This window comes from Cryptomeria japonica, chromosome 4 (assembly GCF_030272615.1).
Source record: "Cryptomeria japonica chromosome 4, Sugi_1.0, whole genome shotgun sequence".
Taxonomy (NCBI): domain Eukaryota; kingdom Viridiplantae; phylum Streptophyta; class Pinopsida; order Cupressales; family Cupressaceae; genus Cryptomeria; species Cryptomeria japonica.
Genome location: NC_081408.1, coordinates 112,564,543 through 112,584,241, shown reverse-complemented (window position 1 = coordinate 112,584,241; position 19,699 = coordinate 112,564,543). Strand labels below are relative to the sequence as shown.

The window sequence follows — 19,699 nt, the reverse complement described above, 5'->3', positions numbered from 1 at the left end:
CAACGTCTAGTTTCAGGAAGGATTCATCCTGTATAAGACACGATCAAAGTGCAACGTCTGGTTTCAAGAAAGACATGACTGATCACAACGTCTAGTTTCAGGAAAGACATGACTAATCACAACGTCTGGTTTCAGGAAGGATTCATCCTGTATAAGACATGATCAGAGTGCAACGTCTGGTTTCAAGAAGGATTCATCCTGTATAAGACATGACTGATCACAATGTCTGGTTTCAAGAAGGATTCATCTTGTATAAGACATGATCAAAGCATCTGGTTTTAGGAAGGATTCATCCTGTATAAGACATGATCAAAGCATCTGGTTTTAGGAAGGATCCATCCTATATAAGACATGATCAAAATCATAATTAATTATGTGAGGAATTAAAAAAATAACTAAGCTAATTATTTTTAAGTGTCTACATTTTGGTGATGTGTAGGAGATAGAAGAAGAAAATGATGCCCCAACATAAAGCATGGGAGGTGTATGCCCCCTCGAGATTTTTTTTGAAAAAAAGGATGAAAAATTCTCAAAAAAAGAGAGGAAGAAGAATCAGGGTGGAAGAGATAAATAAGGAATAAATATGAAGCAATCGTGAAGAATTTGGAAAGAAGAATAGGAGAGGCAAGACCGTGGGGGAAGATGGGCCCTCACAAGGGCCCATATACGCCACAATGGACCGAATGAGGGGTCATTGTATCATGACGGACATATTTTCCTCTTTATATATATGTATACATGATTCGACTGGTGACAGATGATGTGTAACATTTATTGTGATGGATTATTTTTGTTTCTCTCATGATGTCATATATGGATGCAATCATGGATGTGCTATGCTAACCTATTTTATGATGCAGAGTGGATGCTTATGTATGTATGTTTATGATGTGTTGCTGACATAGTTTTTGGATGCAGGATGAGTGTTTTTTATGATTTATGTATAAATACACATGTGTGAATGATTTATGATGTAGTATAAATGTAATGATATATGGATGAGTGTATCTTTTATTTATGTGATGTGATCTTATATGGTAAATGTTTTGTGGAAAAAAAATGACTGTCTAAGAAATGCACTCTACATGATGTGAATGAATTAATAAAAAGAGGGAACATGCCAATAATAACACAATGATCTTAGATAGAAGAATATGGAATAGATGGGAAGTGGGGGAAATTGAGAACTCCATGGGATTATTGAGTTTAGGATTTGATGGAATGATGGTGAGATTTTGTGCATAACAAATGTGGAGAGCCAACCTAGTTTGATGTTGCTGTGAGTGGCTTGCACCACTGATTATAGAAATCAGGATGCCATGAGAAACCCAGGGCATGGATTGACTCTATAGACAAATAGGAATTTCTTGCACACAATAATACAAGTGTTAAGAAAAACTAATACAAAGTTGTGGGTTCGTGCAAGGAAACCCTCAAACACACTGATACCTCTTGTACACGAGAAGGTAAGTGTTGATAAACACTAGTACCAGGTCATCGATTTATACAAGAGGGATCCAAAACATGCCATACTATGAAATATGCCCCAATATGCACCTATCATAATGTACCTGGATATGGAAGAACCAAGGTAGTCATAAATAGTGGCAGTCGTAGGGCAAAAGATGCAAGTCTATATGAAAAGATCTAACAAAATCTAACAAGTCACTTCCTTGCGACCAAATGATACCTCTTGCCAAGAGTAGAACTAGGATGAAGGATTAAGTTGCCAGGCGAGGGAAGGAGTCATCCCTAGGGCAAAGTGGGCTTTTGGATTAGGCAAGTGATTTTATGGTTTTGGAGAGTGACTAGCAGACCTAGGATTGTTTCTGAAGACTTCTTGAAGCTTACATAGAGGCATAAAAGCTTAGCTTGATGGGACATTCCTTATTTATGACTGAGGTGAAGACTCGTCATCATAAACATGTTTTATTGGAAGGTGAGAGGGAAGGAATGCTGCGAATGGGAGGATTGGACAAAGAGTGATTTGCAGTGTTGACCTGATAGACAGTGGATTCGGTTATTTACCTTGGCACGTGTATGGAGGTTTTCACCAAGGTACTTGTCCATAGTGCCACAAAGTGGTTTTCACTGGTGGACAAATTGTTTTTCTTTCTTTTTCTTGTAGATTTTTCTTTTTTCTGTGTCACATGGTGCCTGTTTGCTAGGTTTTCACCAAAGTGACGATTTTTTTAGGATCTTTTTCTCATTTTTATTTTTATTTTTTTATTTTCTTGATTTTTTTGACAATTTAAGACTTTCTGAGGACTAAGCATAAAATATTTTGAGGTGCATGATATTCATTGGATCATCCAAAGGATTGCCTTCAGGAGTAGCCAACTGATAAGCTCTTGATCCATATTTTGTTGTGATTACATATGGTCCAAGCCAATTGGGCTCAAACTTGCCTTTCTTTTCTCTTTCTTGTAGATTTTTTTGATTCTCCATGAGGACAAGATCACCAACTTGGAATTCCCAGGCTCTAACTCTTTTGTGATAACTCATCTGCAAGCGGTTCTGATATACCCAGAGATGGTTCAAGGCCTTGAGGTGCCTTTCATCTAACAATTCTAGCTCTTGTAAGCAGGCAATTTTGTATTCTTCCTCTGGTAAGATGTCTTGCAATGATACCCTTAGAGAGGGGATCTCGATCTCAAGGGGAAGGATGGCTTCGGAGCCAAAGACTAGGGAATAAGGGGTGGTACCTATGGGGGTGTGGATGGAGGTGAGGTAGGCCCACAAAGCGGGATGGAGTTGGGGGCACCAATCACAGCCAGCTTCATTGACTATCTTTTTGAGGATTTTGATTAAGGTTTTATTAGAAGCCTTAGCTTGGTTGTTGCCTTGGGGATAATATGGGGTGGAGAAGTGATGTTGGATGTTGAATTTTTGGTAGAGTTCTTTAACATCCTAGTTTTTAATTGTTTACCATTATCTGTGATAATAACTTTTGGGATGCCATACCGACAGATTAGATAGTTCAGGATGAATTTGGATATTTGCTTGCCAGTGGTGAAAGTAAGAGGGATAGCCTCTACTCACTTTGTGAAGTATTCGGTGGTAGTGATAATGAATTTATGTCCATTGGAAGATGAAGGGTGTATTTTCCCAATGAGATCGAGCCCCCATTGTGAGAAGGGCCATGGTGTTATAAATGGCTGCAATTCTTGTGACGGTGCATGAATTTTGTTGCCATGTTGCTAGCAAGGGATGTATTTCTTCACATAATTATATGCATCTACCTCCATTTTAGGCCAATAGTATGTTGTTCTCAAAAGCTTTTTAGCCAATGTGAGCCCACTTGAGTGTGTCCCACAGATACCCTCATGTACTTCATGTAATGCCCATTCCACCTCTTGTTAATCTAAACATCTTAGGAGGGAACCATCGAAATGCCTTCTGTATAGGGTGTCTCCGAGGATGGTGTAATGAGCACATCGACAGATGAAGGTTTGTTGTTGGGTTTTTATGAGATGTGGGGGAATGGTGTTGTCTTTGAGGAAAGAGAAGGTTTCTTGGTACCAAGGGGACTTGGGACCAATGAGAACACACACCATTTCAGACTCTGGTAGGTCATATGCTGGTATAAATAATTGCTCGACCAAGAACTCACACTTCTGACTATGTGCTGGCATTTGATGGAGGAAGCCAATGGTGGCCATTGCATCTACAACCCTGTTGTTTGTTCATGGGATTTGATTAAATGTGATTGTTTTGAAATGTTTCTTAAGATCTTCAACCATGGTACAGTAAGGAAGGAGTTTATCATCTTTTCTCTGGTACCCATCATTGACTTGTTTTATAACGAGCTAAGAATCACCATAAACTTGTAACTCCTTTATTTTCTAGTGGATAGCCAAACGCAAACCTATGATGAGTGCCTCATATTCTACTATGTTATTGGTACATGCAAAGGCTATCTTGTATGATTTGGGGATGCCATCTCCTTGAGGTGTGACCAATAATATTCCTGCCCCCGATCCATTTTAGGTGCAGGAGCCATCAAAGTATAATTACCATGTGGAGGATGTGAAAATAGTCATAATGAACTCATCTGGTAATTCTGTGAGAATAGGATGGTCACCTGGAAGTGGAGCTTCAGCCAACTGATCTGCAATGACTTGTCCCTTGATTTCCTTTCTATCCACATATTTGATGTCAAACTCGCTTAGGAGCATGACCCATTTGGCGGTTATACCAGTGAGAGTAGCTTTTGACAGGAGATATTTAAGTGGATCAATTTTAGCAATTAATTTTGTCTTGTTGTTTAGCATATAGTGTTGTAGTTTATGTGTGCTAAACACTAATGCCAAACATGCTCTTTCAATGGGGGTGTAATTGAGTTCATATCCTACCAATGTCCGACTGATGTAGTAAATGGCGTGTTCCTTTCCTTGATCATCTGTTTGCACTAGTAATGCCCCCAATGACACTGTAGTAGCACATATGTACAAAATGAGGGGTTTTCCAGGGGTAGGTGGCATCAAAACGGGAGGTGATGCTAGATATTCTTTTAATTTCTCAAAGGCCTTTTGACATAAGCAGTCCCATTTAAATTTCATGTCCTTGTGTAGGAGGTGTGCAAATGGATGGCACTTATCTACTAGTTGTGAAATAAACCGTCTAACAAATTGGAGTTTTCCCTAGAGACTGCGTAGTTGTCTGAGAGTTTTTGGTGGAGGCATTTCCATGATAGCTTTTACTTTTGTAGGATCGACCTTGATGCCTCTACGGGAAACAATGAATCCTAATAATTTTCCTGATGTGACTCCAAACACACACTTTTTGGGATTCAGACGTAGTTTGTATTTTTCTAATCTTTCAAAGATCTGCTTTAGAATGGGAATGTGTTCTTGTCTTGTCTTAGATTTGCCTAGCATATCATCCACATAGTCCTCCATAATTTTGTGTAAGAGGTCATGAAAAATTGTTGTCATGGCATGTTGGTATGTAGCTCCAGCATTTTTGAGACCAAAAGGCATGACCCGATAACAGAAAGTACCCCATGGTATTGTGAATGTAGTTTTATGTTGATCCTCATCTGCTATCCTGATTTGGTTGCATCCAGAAAATCCATCCATTAGCAATAGCATGTCATGTCCTAATGTAAGGTCCACAATCATGTCTATATTGGGGAGTGGGAAATCATCTTTAGGACAAGCTCTATTTAGATCTCAGAAATCTATGCAGATGTAGATGCCCCCGGCAGGTTTGCCGACAGGTACAATGTTAGAGACCCATTCAGTGTAGTCTACTGGTTTGATAAATTCTGCATCTAACATCTTTTGGAGTTCCACCTTGACCAGGAGTGCAATATGTGGGTGCATTTTGTGCAATTTTTTTTTTACAGGTTTTGCATCTAGGCGAACGGCGAGATTGTGAACCACCAAGGCAGAATACAACCTTGGCATATCGGAATAGGACCATGCAAAATTGATTTTTGCCTCTGTAAGGAAGTTAATGAAGTCTTTTCTCTCTATTTCTGTGAGGGATTTGGCAATGAGCACTTTTTTTGGAATGACTTCAATGCCCATGTTTATGCTGTCTGTTTCTTCTATCAACAAGTTTGATTTGTCCTGTGGAAGGTAACCAATGGTAGGGAGGTCAAGTCCCTCATCATCAAGTGCCTTTTCCAAGTTTTTACTTTCGGATACAATCTTTGTTTTTATTTTTTGTTCATCCAAAGGTGCCTCAGGGAGGTTTTCACCTAGGGAATCATGTCTTTTCCTTTTATTATCTTTTTTGTGGCTAAGGGCATTGACCTGACTACCAAAGTATCCCTTTTCATGTAGTTGAATACCCTCGATTCTGTTACAATCTTCTAGGTTTTGCACCATTAGGAGAGTAATGAGAGCATTATCATCAGCGCAGATATCTAAAGTGGATTTATCTCATTGGCCCCAATCAATGAGTTCAGGATGGACAAGATGTAGCTCGTGTGAAGTGGGAGGGGTTACAGGGGTGATGGTATTGATGTAATTGTCAAAGAAGATATCTTTCTCGTATTCATAAGGCATTTCGTGGAATTCCTCTTCGTCAGCGCTTTCGATATCCGAAGAAGGATTAGACGGGGCACCAACGATAGTAATCTTAGGCACTGGGGTGTACCCCAATCCTCTACTGTATCTATAGGAGATAGGATTTATGGGCGTTTTTCTTCCTTTCTCCTCTAGTCCCAAGCTGTGTCCTTTGTAACCCATTCTTTCAACTATGGCAGATGCTTTTGGGTACATTTTTTTGGATATTTTTGCTAGATCATCATCCTCTTCCTGGTACAACCAGGAAGAGACATTTGCTTCAAGTCTCTCCTCATTAAGTGGGCCCCATTGCTAGAAGGTGGTATTCTGGCATTGCATGACTAGTTTTGGGTCCTTTTTGAGCTCTTTTGGTTTGCCAAATGACTTAGGAGAGAGAGAGAGGTTACCTATTAATAAGACATCCTCCAATTTGTATTCTCCACAACCATTGTCCAAGATCTTGATTTGATTATCTAGTTGGGATGATGTGGAGGCATTATTTGATGTATCAGATGGAGGCATTGGTGAGGGTCTATTTAATGGGCAATGATATGGATGGTTTTCCTCTAGGAGTTTGCAATACTGGAAGGGTTGTGGATCACTTTTGATAGTTATCTCTCTTCCATTTAAGGGGAATTTGATGTATTGGTGATAGGTGGAGGGTACAGCCTTCAAGGAGTGAATCCATGGCCAACCAAGGAGAATGTTGTAGGGGAGATCAAGATCTAGTACTTGGCAAGGGGTTTCAATTGTAATGGGGACCACTTGAAGAGGTAAGGTGATCATGCCCTTTGAAACTCTCTCCACATCATTATATGCCTTTATTGTGATCCTTCCTGATCTGTCTACCAGGTCCTCAGAAAGTCCCAATTGTTTTATTAATTTGTATGTACACAGATTAAGCCAAGATCCACCGTCTATCAGGATATGTTTGACCTTGTGCTTGTGGATAAGAGCTTTGATGTGCAAAGGTTTGTTATGGTCTTCATCAGTGGGAGCATCTTTGGAGGTAAATACAAGGTGCTACTGGGCAGAAAGGTTTCCAATGAGGGCTTGGAATTTGGTGGCGTTGATATTATCAGGAACATGTGATTCAAGAAGAGCTTGTTCCAAAATTTCTTTATGGATCAGGGAAGTCTTGAGAAGTTCCAAAATAGAGATCTGCGTGGGTGTCTTCCCAAGTTGGTCAAGGAGGTCATATCAGTGGGTGGAAGACATGGGTGGGGGGTTGGTGGGGGAGGGACTCCTTGGATGGTGACTTTACCTTGGTGTGTAGTTACATTGCAATAATTCTAGAAATGGGAGGTGGAAGGCGTAGCGCCTTGAATGACTGGTCCCAAGACCAAAAGAGAAAAATGTAATTGGTACAAAGTGAATTTTTAGAAACAAGCTAAATGAAGAAGGAGAGGTCATTCGGAATAAAGAAAGACTAGTTTGCAAAGGTTATGCTCATGAATAAGGAATAGATTATGGTGAGACTTTTGCACCTATAGCAAGACTTGAAGGAGTGAGAACATTGTTGGCATATGCTGCTTACAAAAATTTCAAGGTATATCAAATGGATGTTAAATCTGCATTTTTGAATGGTATACTAGAAAAAGAAGTTTATATTGAACAACCTGAAGGATTTATTGAAGACAAGAATAAAGATCAGGTATGTAAGCTAAACAAAGCATTATATGGTTTAAAGCAAGCACCTAGAGCATGGTATGAAAGACTGCACTCGTACTTAATCAAGATTGGTTTTATAAGGACTAGTGAAAACAACAACATGTATATGAAGAATGATGAGAACAATAGAATACTGCTTTCAGCCATATTTGTTGATGATATTATTTTTTATGGAAATGATTCTTTATGCAAGAAATTTGAAAATGAAATGTGCAAAGAATTTGAGATGTCCTTAATCGGTGAAATAAAGTATTTTATAGGTCTATAGATATTGAAAATGAAAAATGAGATTTTCATTACTCAATCCAAATATATAAAGGAAATCTTGAAATTTTTTGGAATGGAGGATTCTAAACTTGTAAGTACTCCTATGACTACCAATTGTAAAATATCAAAGAATGATGAATCAACATCTGTTGATGAGACACTTTACCTATCTATGATTGGAAATTTGCAATATGTGGTTCACAGCAGGCCAGATATAGCACATGCAGTAGGTATAGTTGCAAGATTTTCTGCAGATCCCAAAGAAACCCATATGACAACAATCAAGAGGATTTTCAGATACTTGAGAGGCACTAAAAATTATGGCTTAGTATATCAAAAAGGTAATGTTTTTGACTTAAAAGTCTATACTGATGCTGATTGGGCAGGAAACATTGATGATAGGAAAAGCACAAGCGGTGGAGCTTTCTTTTTGGGAAACAGACTAGTAAGTTGGCTTAGAAAGAAACAAGGATGCATTTCATATTCAATAGCTGAAGTTGAATATGTCACTGCAGCATTGAATTGTACCAATATAGCATGGATCAAGCAACTATTGGAAGGTATTAATGAGAAAGTTACCGAGCCAGTAACTATATTCTGTGATAATACTAGTGCCATTAACATTTCAAAGAATCCGGTAATGCATTCTAAGACAAAGAATATCTCTATAAAGTATCATTATCTCAGAGAAGAAGTTCAAAGAAGAAAATTGTGCTGGAATATATTAGTTCAAAGGAACAAATAGTAGACATCTTCACAAAACCACTACCAAGGGACACATTTGAGTATCTCAGAAGTAAGTTTGGGGTCCTACCCCTATCTAGTACTCACTGACAGAATTCGGTGAAAGCATCAATTCTATGACTCTACAAGACAACTATTTATGAGTTGATGCTACTTTACACAATTTAGGAGGTTGCCTAAAGTTGTGCAGGAATTAGTGATTGAAGACAAGCTGCTCTGACCGAAAATGTGATGATACATTTTCCTATGTTTTCACTACATGAAAATTACTTCACAGCAGAAGGAATCATGAATTAGTTTTTCTTCTTGGCATTGTTGTCAAAGGGGGAGAAGACTAATTAGCAAAGACAGATAGGAGAAGACAAATGACTAGGGGAGAGTTCAAGAAGATTAACAACAATCTGAATCTGAATCTATTAAAATCAAATCAAATTGGTATTGCCATTAAAAGTTGGTTTTGCCATCAATGCCAAAGGGGGAGATTGTTAGCAATTCACAAAATGAGAGTGTCAGTTTCCAGTAAGTTTGTTGGTGTGAGGATATTGAGAAGGTTGTTGGAGATTGATGAGATAATTAATAAAGGATGATTATTATCTTAATAATATTATTTTGTCATTGATGTCAAGAAATTGATTTTCTGATTTAGTATGATGTTGCCTTATCTTAATAAGTATGTTTTGATAAGTATAAAGATGTCGGTAAGTGACACAGAATGAAAATGAAGGGGAGTATTAAGTTATTCAATGGGAAACTATTACCGAGTTAGATAGTGATGAGATCTTGTTGTGTTGATTGTTTTTATGTCCTATATATGAGTATTCAAAGACTGAACAAGAAGGAGAAAAGATTTCAAGCTATAGAAAAGATTGATACTGTTCTATGTTAACCGAGCAAGATGCTAGTTGGTAAACCCTAACGTTATCGCTATCAGTTAAAGAAGGCATAATATCTACCAAGTAAAGGTTCAGTATTTACCAAGTAACAATCGAGTAATAACATAATACATTGGATGGATAAAAAAATTATTAAATGAAAGATGTCGATGAGCTGGAGATGTATAGATGATTGGTATATCATGCAAGAAGTTTTTTGAAAATCTACGACAACGAAAATACAAGAGATAGATCTATAGCATAGATTGAGCGGTCAGAACCTTGCACAAGTTCCAAGGAAGGTATACAAGTTCCTAGGTGAGATAAAACATTTCAAATCAAAGAATACAATGAACCTAGTCACGTTTGAAGATCTGATGGCTATGATTGATCATGGGAAATGTGATCAAGGAGATTAAGTGGTTAGAAATTGTTCATAAATAAGAAATTGCTAATGAACAATGCATGCAGGCAAATAGAAGAACAACGATACTACAACAGTAATCTTGGAGCACAGAAGATTGAATATCTGATTGAAGAACAGATTGAGAAGCCCAGCAAGGAGCAAGATAAGTCTTAAGACAAGATTATTTTGAGCACATAGAATCTGCTTTAGCATTTTAGATGTAAAGTTTCAAATATATTTTATACTGTTATTTATTTTGCAAGTAACAGGAAATCTCTTAACTGAGTGGACCTAACAGTCTTATTTGTAAATCCTCTAGCAAGGTAACATTCTAAATGAGTGTTTGAAATCCTTTGACAAGGTCACTTCTAACAAAGTGCAAGACTCTAGCAAGTCTGAGGGAAATCTCTTAATCGGGTCACATCTAGCAATGTGTTATGTAATCTATAATAGGATTGGCTTTTAACTGAGCATACTCTAGAAGGGTATATTTGTTAGTGGGTCCGAAATCCCACAGTGGTTTTTCCCTATTTGGGTTTCCACGTTAAATCTGGTGTTAAATATGTTATGATGTCTTAAGTGTATATGTTTATGAGTTTGAATGATTTACAATCATAGTTGCATATCAGATAATGACTACCGAGGTTGAATCTATTAAATATTCTATATAGTGAGTTTTTATGATTCAACCCCACCCCGTCTCATCTTATTAACACAAGGGTGAAATTGGAGGAGGTTGGAGAAGAGGTTGGAGGGAGGGACATTTGTCATCTCTGTGGTGACAAGTGTCAAGGAGCCTTGCTCATAAGAGGGCAAGTGTCCAAGGGAGGAGACATGTGGCTTAAGTGTCGTGTGTCTCAAGGGGAGAATATCCACACCATAGGAGGTTAGGATAAGGAGGTTAGGATATTCAAGATAGGATAGGGTTCGTTAAACCCAGGGTTAGGTGGTTATAAGTTAGGAGGCATGTGGGTAATTTGAATTTAAAAATTCAAATAATAGGAAAAGGCTAATTAACTTTCAACAACTCATAAATTGATTTGTTTTAATTAATTATGGGATTATAAGGAATAAATTAAATGGGGGGAGGATTTATTAATTTAGATTAATTAATCAAAGGGGATTATTGAAATGAACCTATTAAATAAATCCTTAGATTTTTTAATAAGTACATGAAAGGGATTTAATCAAATTGCTAATGAATTCAATTAAATTAGGAAGGAGGATTAATTAAATAATTGTTTATTTAATTAATTATCTTCAGACCATTTTTAGGTGTATACATTATTATATCCATAATGGTAAAAAAAATCCTCTGTATCTTCATAAAATTTGAATCACAAAATAGAATCAAACACATCATAGTCAATCTCTAATAATAGTGGCATATACATTCTTTATCATTACAAATCCATAATTTTAGAAAGACATGTCCTATGTAACCATCATAGTTGAGCTCCAACATATGCAATAATGATGATCTCAAAAAACAAGATCCCTGTTTCTAGATCTGCACTGCTAAAAGAACCATCCTACCATCCTATATCCTCACAATTTTTTAATAAAAATATGGATTAAAGGATGTGTACTCTTCCACAAAAGAGAAATTCCTAAATTCCTCATTGTTTCAGATTCATAATTTTAGAAAGAACTTGCTAGTTATAAACAAGCAGAGAAAACATAATGAATTAAACTAAAGAAGATATAAATACATAACAACGCATAACACGAGTTAATTGTGGTTCACCAATTAATGGCTGCATCCACTGAAAGCAGGGAATCACATCTATTAACCAATAATCCAGTCTACTTCATACATGGCTACACACAGGCATTTATAGAATCATATTTAGTTGTGAAACAAAGAGTTGGGAGAATCTGAAAGGTTTTGTGACTGTTGGGCTTCACATTCCCAACAATCTCCCTCATGAAGGCCAACCGGCACAAGCATGCATGACGACATTCCCTGCATTCCCATTCTAAATTCATAACACAAGTAGCCTGCTAGATTTAGCTTCCCGATATTCTGCTCGCATACACTTTGGATTAATCTTCTCCAAAGCACATCAGACTGAATAAAACTCAACCACTAGACCATGACATTATGATTATCAGTGTCTCCTGCTCTTGTGCTCCCCCATAATAGAACATCTTAAAAAATGTCACTTTCAATAACCTCAAATAAAATAGTAGCATCCATTTTATCAAATTTGTCAATGCAGTAAATTGCATTGTCGTCCATCTTCAAAGCTCCAGCATCATTGTGAAATTCTATATCCTTTGGCTCTTTCACAAGTAAGGTTGTTAACCCAACAACAAATGAATATTTTCTAGAGGTGTACGCAACCTTAGGGACAATGTTCGATGCATATTTGAGAAACTGTGATTTGCCACAATTGGGAATGCACACATTCATGTCCTTTCTTAGATTGATGTCCTCTTCATACAATGCACCGATGCTATCAAAAAATATCCCTACCAAACCATTATCATATTTAAAATAATATTCATGTTGTATTGATCGCATGACAAGCATAAGAATAACCTTCTGTGAATGCTTACCAACAACTTTTCCTATTTCTCCAAATGTTTTTAGGTGTTCCTTCACTTAGTCTTCATCCCAAAATTGAGGAAGTTCATCAACAAAAACTGATTTGACCTGGGCCATGATGTATCCATCAGGTTCACGAAGGGGCTTTAAAACTGCCACATTCGGTAATTCTTTGCTTGAGTTCCTTCTGTCTTCCAACATGGTGAATACACTTTCTACAACATCCTTACAGTCAATAAATTCTTCTACCGGGACCTTCATTTCTGCATCCAAATTCACAGTCCCCCTATATTCCCCTATCACTAGCAGAATCTATTAAATGGTCAAAGACCACCATTGTCTCTCCTCATTCACTTTCTTCAAGAGGCAGCTTGTCAAAATATATAGTGGAATCCTTATCATCACCGGTGTCTTCAAGAATTGCTCAGGGCTCAATTTCCATTGCATACCAAAAGTTCTCTACAACGTACTTAGACTTAGGAGACTACTCTACCATTGAAATTGGCATATCATTGCCTCTTGTCACAATTAACATGTCCTTGTCAGCAAGAGTGATCTTTTCTTTGGGGAAAACGTTGTTTTGAAAACCCGTGGTGGTGACTGGGTTGGCTGCCACCATGCAGGTGGGAAACCTAATCATCTTGCAGGATGTAAAAGATGCAAAGTGCATTGTTGCAATGCTCACCTCTCAGCCCGATATGACCAAGTCCAATATGGAGGAAACATCCACAATCTGCAAATAAGTATTCAAATTTCCAACCAATCGCAGACAAATATTATTGAGCACACCACTAATCTTTTGATTTGGGCGAGAAACATCAAATTTAGCATCTGCCGCTTCACCTCCCAGAACCGTGCACTCAAAAGATAATTCACACTTCAAATGCTCCGATATAATCTTGACCACTGACAAGGTTTCCATGGTCTTGTTCACAACAAGGGCAATTTCGTAATAGTTGGAATCATTCTCCACCGAACGTTGCAGCAACCCCTGCATTCCATGTGTCAGAATCTTAGCCAAAAAACCATAGGTTGCGACTGCATATTTGTGAGCCTTGTGACTTGCTTTGCAATGTCACTGTGCTTTGCAGAGTCTTTCGCGAGAATGTCAAGAAGTTTCACCTTGGTGAAACCTGCCATCATTTTCCATGTGGTCTCCACCTCTCTCTTTCTGCCGCTTCTTTTCCCAAGCCATTCTCGTCCTCCTAGGGCTCCATCACTGCCACGGTTTTCTTCATACTTTACATCCTTAGTGAAGCCCTCTCTACTAGGGTCAACTTCCATCTCTGCCACAACCTGCAAACACTCCTTCCACATCATGAGGCTCATTACCCTCAATTTTTTCAAAGGCTGATGGATTAATGTGTTGTCTTCGTCGTGGCCTACAATCAACATCATCATATGTATCGTAGAATCCTAGGAATTTCTTTGTTTTCAAAAGCACCTCCCTTTGCATCAAGCACAACATCTTGCACTTCGTCATCCAAATCCATAGGCTCATATTCTTCTATGAAATTGTCTCTATAAAGGTCTTCTCCCTCTTCAGCTGCAACCTCTCCTTGGGCATTCAACAATTTTTCTTCAACATCCTTTAGCTTGGCCTGAAGCTTAGTTTCTTTCAAAAAAAGAATTTTGGAGATCTTCTTGAAGAGAAAATACCTTGGCTTGTGTATTGCTATGATGAATTTCTAGAGCTATTATGAGGTTCTCCAGCTCAAGGTGCCTATCAATCGATATATCTTGAAGCTTGTTCCTCCTATTTTTGATTAAGGGAAAATAGGTTTTGAGGGAACTAGAAACCCTGAACACCGGGTTTTGAAGGGACCCAAAACCATCAGATTTTGTTAGGATTCGGAACCTACAAAGAATCTTCTGCCAGTAAAGATAGGCACATAAAATCAACAGACCATATCAGCAAATTTGGCAAGTGCCAGCCAAAAGCCAGCCAAACTAAAAGAAAATCATTATAAAATTTTCTCACAACACAACCTAAGCCTATAAGTGAATTTGATAAACTCCCTCATCCAGACATCATGGATTTTCTGGGTTCCTTTCCCCATATACATAAAAATTAGGCAACAAAAGGCTAACCTACCCCTTAACCAAAAGCCAACACAAACTAAGACGGCCCCTTCAAAAATGTCAGCATCCATCCAAACATAAAAAAGGGGGTTTTGAAAGGATCCCCTAACCTTCCATTTGGGTTTTAAAATAGCTCCCAGAATCATCAAACTGAACAAAGAAAACCACAAAAGAATCTTCAGAAACCCCATCTCAATAGGGGAAAGAGAAAGAAAGACAACTAGCCTACCATCCTTGGTTCTCCTACAGAGACAAAACTGGGCATCGAAAGCCCTACACAAATCCAACCCTCCCTCCACAATACTAGCCAAAAGAACACAAAGCCCCTTAACCACTTGATCACCATGCAACCACTCCACCTCCATAGGGGAGGGCACATTACCTCAAGAGGAGAACCATGAGAACAAGCACCAAGAAAACAAACCCTCAAAAATATACTAGCAGGAGAAGCATTGAGGGTGCACACTGAAGAATCAGGTCTGTCGTAAGTGTTCAACTCCATCACCAAAGGAACAACACCCACCTCAATAGAGGGAAAAAGGTTCATCAAAAGGAGAAGCCACACCAACCAAAACCTAAGAGACAACCAGCCTCTTTCAGGCAAAAAAACCTCTGAAAAGGAAACTCCAGCTCTAGCCCCAGAGAATATCTCCACCTCAATAGGAGATAACACCACCATTATAGGCATAGAGAGCAAAAAAGGAAGCCAAAAAGACAATGCAACCCTAGGAAAATCCACCTAAGTCCAATCCACCTCCATAGAAAAGGAGAACAACTCATAAAGAGAAGCAATGGTAAATATCCAGGAAAAGATAGGGACAGAGAGGCCGAACAGAGGACCCATGAAAGGTCCAGACCACACAAAACAAACCGCATGGAACAGAGGACCCACGAAAGGTCTAGGCCGCACAAAACAAACCCCCACCCAAAAAGCACCAGCAAGAGACAATGCCGCCAGCGTAAGGTCTCCAAAGGTACAACACACACCAGTACGGTCCCTGCAAACACCCGAGACAGTGGAACAGAAGGGAAGAGGGGGCCTCGAGTGCCAAAGAAACTCTGGCAGCCACCACCTACTGTAGACAACCCTCTGTATCCGCCCATCACCATCCGCATCTTCAGATTCCCCACCTTCATCTATTGTCCCCATAATGTCGCGTCCCCCCAAAACCCTAGAAGAGCTTCCTAACACTCTCCCACCCATCGCAAAAAAATGTTGACTCTAGAAAGAGATGCTTGTTGCTACTATTTACTCTTAGTCCATTTAAGCTTTCCATCAATTCGTTTTCCCATATAATTCTCGAAGTCTCAACCTCCAAAATTCTTGCCAAGGAATCTTCCATAAAATATAATAAATCGGTGAGTAAGAGATTCTCCTCCTTTAGTCTGATAATTTTTTCCTCTTGATATTTTTTGACATCATATGTTTCATCTTCTTCAAGCTCCTCTTCACTCACCTTAGCGTCCTCTTCTTCAATCGAATCCTCCTCATCTTTCCAGCTATTCCACCAATGTACATGATGTTTCATTTCAGCTTCCATTTGCATAACATTACTCTCTGCTCAAAACAACCTCAGCTCTAATACCAATTGTTAGTTATAAACAAGAAGAGAAATCATAATGAATGAAACTAAAGCAGATATAAACACATAACAACGCATAACATGAGTTTGACGTGGTTCACCAATTAATGGCTACATCCATGAAAGCAGGGAATCACTTCTATTAACCAATTATCCAGTCTACTTCATACATGGCTGCACACAAGCATTTATAGAATCATATTTAGTTGTGAAACAAAGAGTTGGGATAATCCGAAAGGTCTTGTGACCGTTGGGTTTCACATTCCCAATAGAACTATTATATGTATTCATCATAATTGATCTCTAATGGCAGTGCATCTTCATTTAAGATAGTAATGAAAGCAACAAAAGCTTCATCATAGTAAATCTTGAGAAAAAGGTTGTTGTTTTTGTTATGAAAGGCAACACCAAGAGATACAGTAAGAAGAGGTGGAAACACCAGATTGTATATACATTTTTGTGTAGTTTCTTCTGTTTATCTATATATATATATGATTTATACAAAATAAAATACAATTAGGACAAATTAAATTATACAATGAGCTCATACTAGATTATATATACATTTAATATGTAGCTTGAAAAGGAAATTCATTAAAATTATAAGAAGTGAATAATTGAAAAAGATGCTAGTTCTTATACTTTTGTGTACCATCCGTCTATTTTTATATTTATGTTTATATTTGTCTTTATAAAATAAAATAAATTTTAATGAGAAATCACATTATACAGAGTTCATAACCACAATGCAATCCTTGCAAATATAATGAGAAGTTGAGAACATATGTTTGTGACCCACAAATAATGATGTACTCACCTACATAATAGTTAAGGTGAAAAGCTTTAACAGGAATGCAATGGACAACTAAACAATAAGAATAAATTAATAAGATAAACCATGGAACATAAAACATTTTTTTTTTATCAATAAGATAACAATAAAACATTTTGATACTTGCAAGTTCTCATGCAACTGCATGCAACAGTTTAATTTGTTTTGGCTATCAGCTGTTGTTTTTTTGTGCACTTTAAATTTTGAAAAAAAAAATGAAAAAACATATTAAAAAAAAGAAGGAAACAAATTTGTGGAGCTATCTGGTATGTTTGGCAATATGTAGTTGCTGTTTATTTCCTAAATAGGAGCTCGTCCACTAAAGTAGCAAAAGATTTTAAATTATCCTTTTTTTTCACAATTTTAAGTTTGTATGGAAACATTCCAAACTACAGAAAACAAACTTAAACAATACATGGAAACATGGATAATTAAACAATCATTATTTTATTTTTGTTGAAGATTAGTGCTATCAGCATTACCATGAAGCCCTAAAACGCAGAGTTTATTAAACAGTGTGGTGAACCTGACTTGAAAAAAAAAATGAATGAATTAAATATTTGACCAAATAGTAGAAAAATCCTCTAGCAATGACGAGCCAACCCAAATATTTCAGCTTACCCCAGATCTTTACAGAAAGAGGGGTAGAATGCATATGACTCAATTTGATAAAAGCATGGAAGGTTTGTCATGAATTCCCTCCTACATACTACAACATAAAAATCAAATCTGTATGCATATAGACTCAGGGCGATGGTGTAACCCTAGAGTTAAAGACTTTCATTCTGATCAAATCCTTAGATATTGGATCCATTGCCATGGCAAGAAACAACAGGGGGATGTTCTCTGATTTATAATTCAGAAATTATTAAAAGCCATTGAAATAACCATTTCGAGCTTAACAAATAGTACCTAGGGTTTAAGGTTTATCCTCCTCTCAAATCAGGGGTAGACAAACGATCTGTTAATTCATCTATTCACAACTTTTCAGGAACCAAAACACATCTGGCATATATAGCATCAGTTCTGGGGGGCCCAAAACACTATCAACACTTGAAGAAGATCTTTGTGGTTTCCTGTGTTCTCTGAGAGAACTTCTTTCCCGTCATCATGAGACAAAAGAAACTTATTCAAATATGCAAATTTTAATCAAATGTAGTGAATTCTTATTTGGACATCCAATAAACTATTTGGCTATAAAGAGATGAATTACCGAGGTTCTGAACCGAAAAGGTTGCCTTGGTGTTGTTGTTGACTTTCTGCATTGGCTTGAAGAAGATGAAGTCTGGGACAATCTATAATCCTGTTGAGGTACCTGCAAAAGCTAGTGATTTGCTTTGTTGGTCACTGGACTGAAGAATACCCCACTCTACTATGCATCTAATAGCATACCGAAACAAAAAAATGTTGTACTTCACTAAACAAAAACTATCGGCACGTGAAAAGATTTAAATTCCCTCTTGAAAACTATTGAATAATTAAGTGCGCAAGTGGGTAGGGGCCAATATTAACCATTGTTCCTTTCTGAAATACCAACTAGTACATAAACAATGTGTAGATGGGGAAGGGTCAAGGCCAATCCTCTATTTTTCAGTTATGATGGCGCTTATTGATTCTATCCTATTTCAAATTTAGGTTAGTTTACCAAATTAGAGTACCATTATATATTTGAATGATACTGCAAGACATAAGAGGGCATTACCTTCTTTCTTGCATTCCAGTTGTACTTATTTGTGGGATTCCTTTGTTCCACATCATTAGTTCTTTTGAATTCAGAGAGGCAACATATAATGTGAAGAAGACCTAAAGTGAAAAATATTACAGAACAACAAGAGAATTAGGAATGGGAGACTTACTTCCTTTTCCAGCTACCTGGGTTGAGTATCTTTCCATGAAATGACTTCTTATGTGGTTCTGTGAAGCCTTTCTACAAATGTTCTGAAATGCCCTTGTATTTCTTAAGTTGTTGGTCTTCTGAATGTGTAGTATTTTCATGTTCCCGGGAATGAATGTGCCCAAGATATAATTCAAGGAAATGATCACTGATATCTTTTATGTCCTCAACTTTCTCTAAATCATCATGTTCATTCCCAAGAAGAGTTTGCAAGTTTGTCAGCATGTTTCCCGATGTATCACTTTCCATATTTTCAGTATGTGATGAAAAATCTTCCACATTAAGTTTTGGCTGCTTGGATGATGATAACTTGTCCTTCTTTACACCAGATTTTTGACAACCTGTTACATTATCTTTTCTTATTTTTTCTCAACTGAAGTACTCCTATGTCCATTGGTAATGACTTACTACACTTATCAGGATCATCAACGATAATGTTTTTCATGACTTGTTGATACTTGGAGCCACTTAGACTGGATCGTTGATATAAAAATTCAAATAAATAGTTAATCTTGTCATCTTGATTCTATTTGCCTTTTTCCTCACTACCTACATTGCCGTCATGTTTAAAGGCCATGTTGGCCTATTTGGCAGAATCTTTCTGGCATCCATACAATGCAAGTTTCTTCATTCTAGAGAAAAACACTGAAAGATGTGTCAATAAATCTTTCCTTAGGGTTTTACCAAAGAGGTTACCTGATGAAAAAGTGCCCTTAAACATTGAACCAGATTTCAGAGATGAACTTTGACTATCACTTGTAGAAGTTTTGTTGAATGTTA

General features: G+C 37.5%; 1 long non-coding RNA gene across 1 annotated transcript; it reads right to left on the bottom strand.

Annotated features, from left to right (window-relative positions):
* Positions 1–17,670: 17,670 nt before the first annotated feature.
* Positions 17,671–19,464, bottom strand: LOC131046109 (uncharacterized). The gene is made up of 3 exons (XR_009105932.2): positions 18,882–19,464; positions 18,239–18,340; positions 17,671–18,119 (listed from the first exon to the last, which is right to left on the bottom strand). It is a non-coding gene; the product is annotated as an uncharacterized LOC131046109 (long non-coding RNA).
* Between the last annotated feature and the right edge of the window lie 235 nt (positions 19,465–19,699).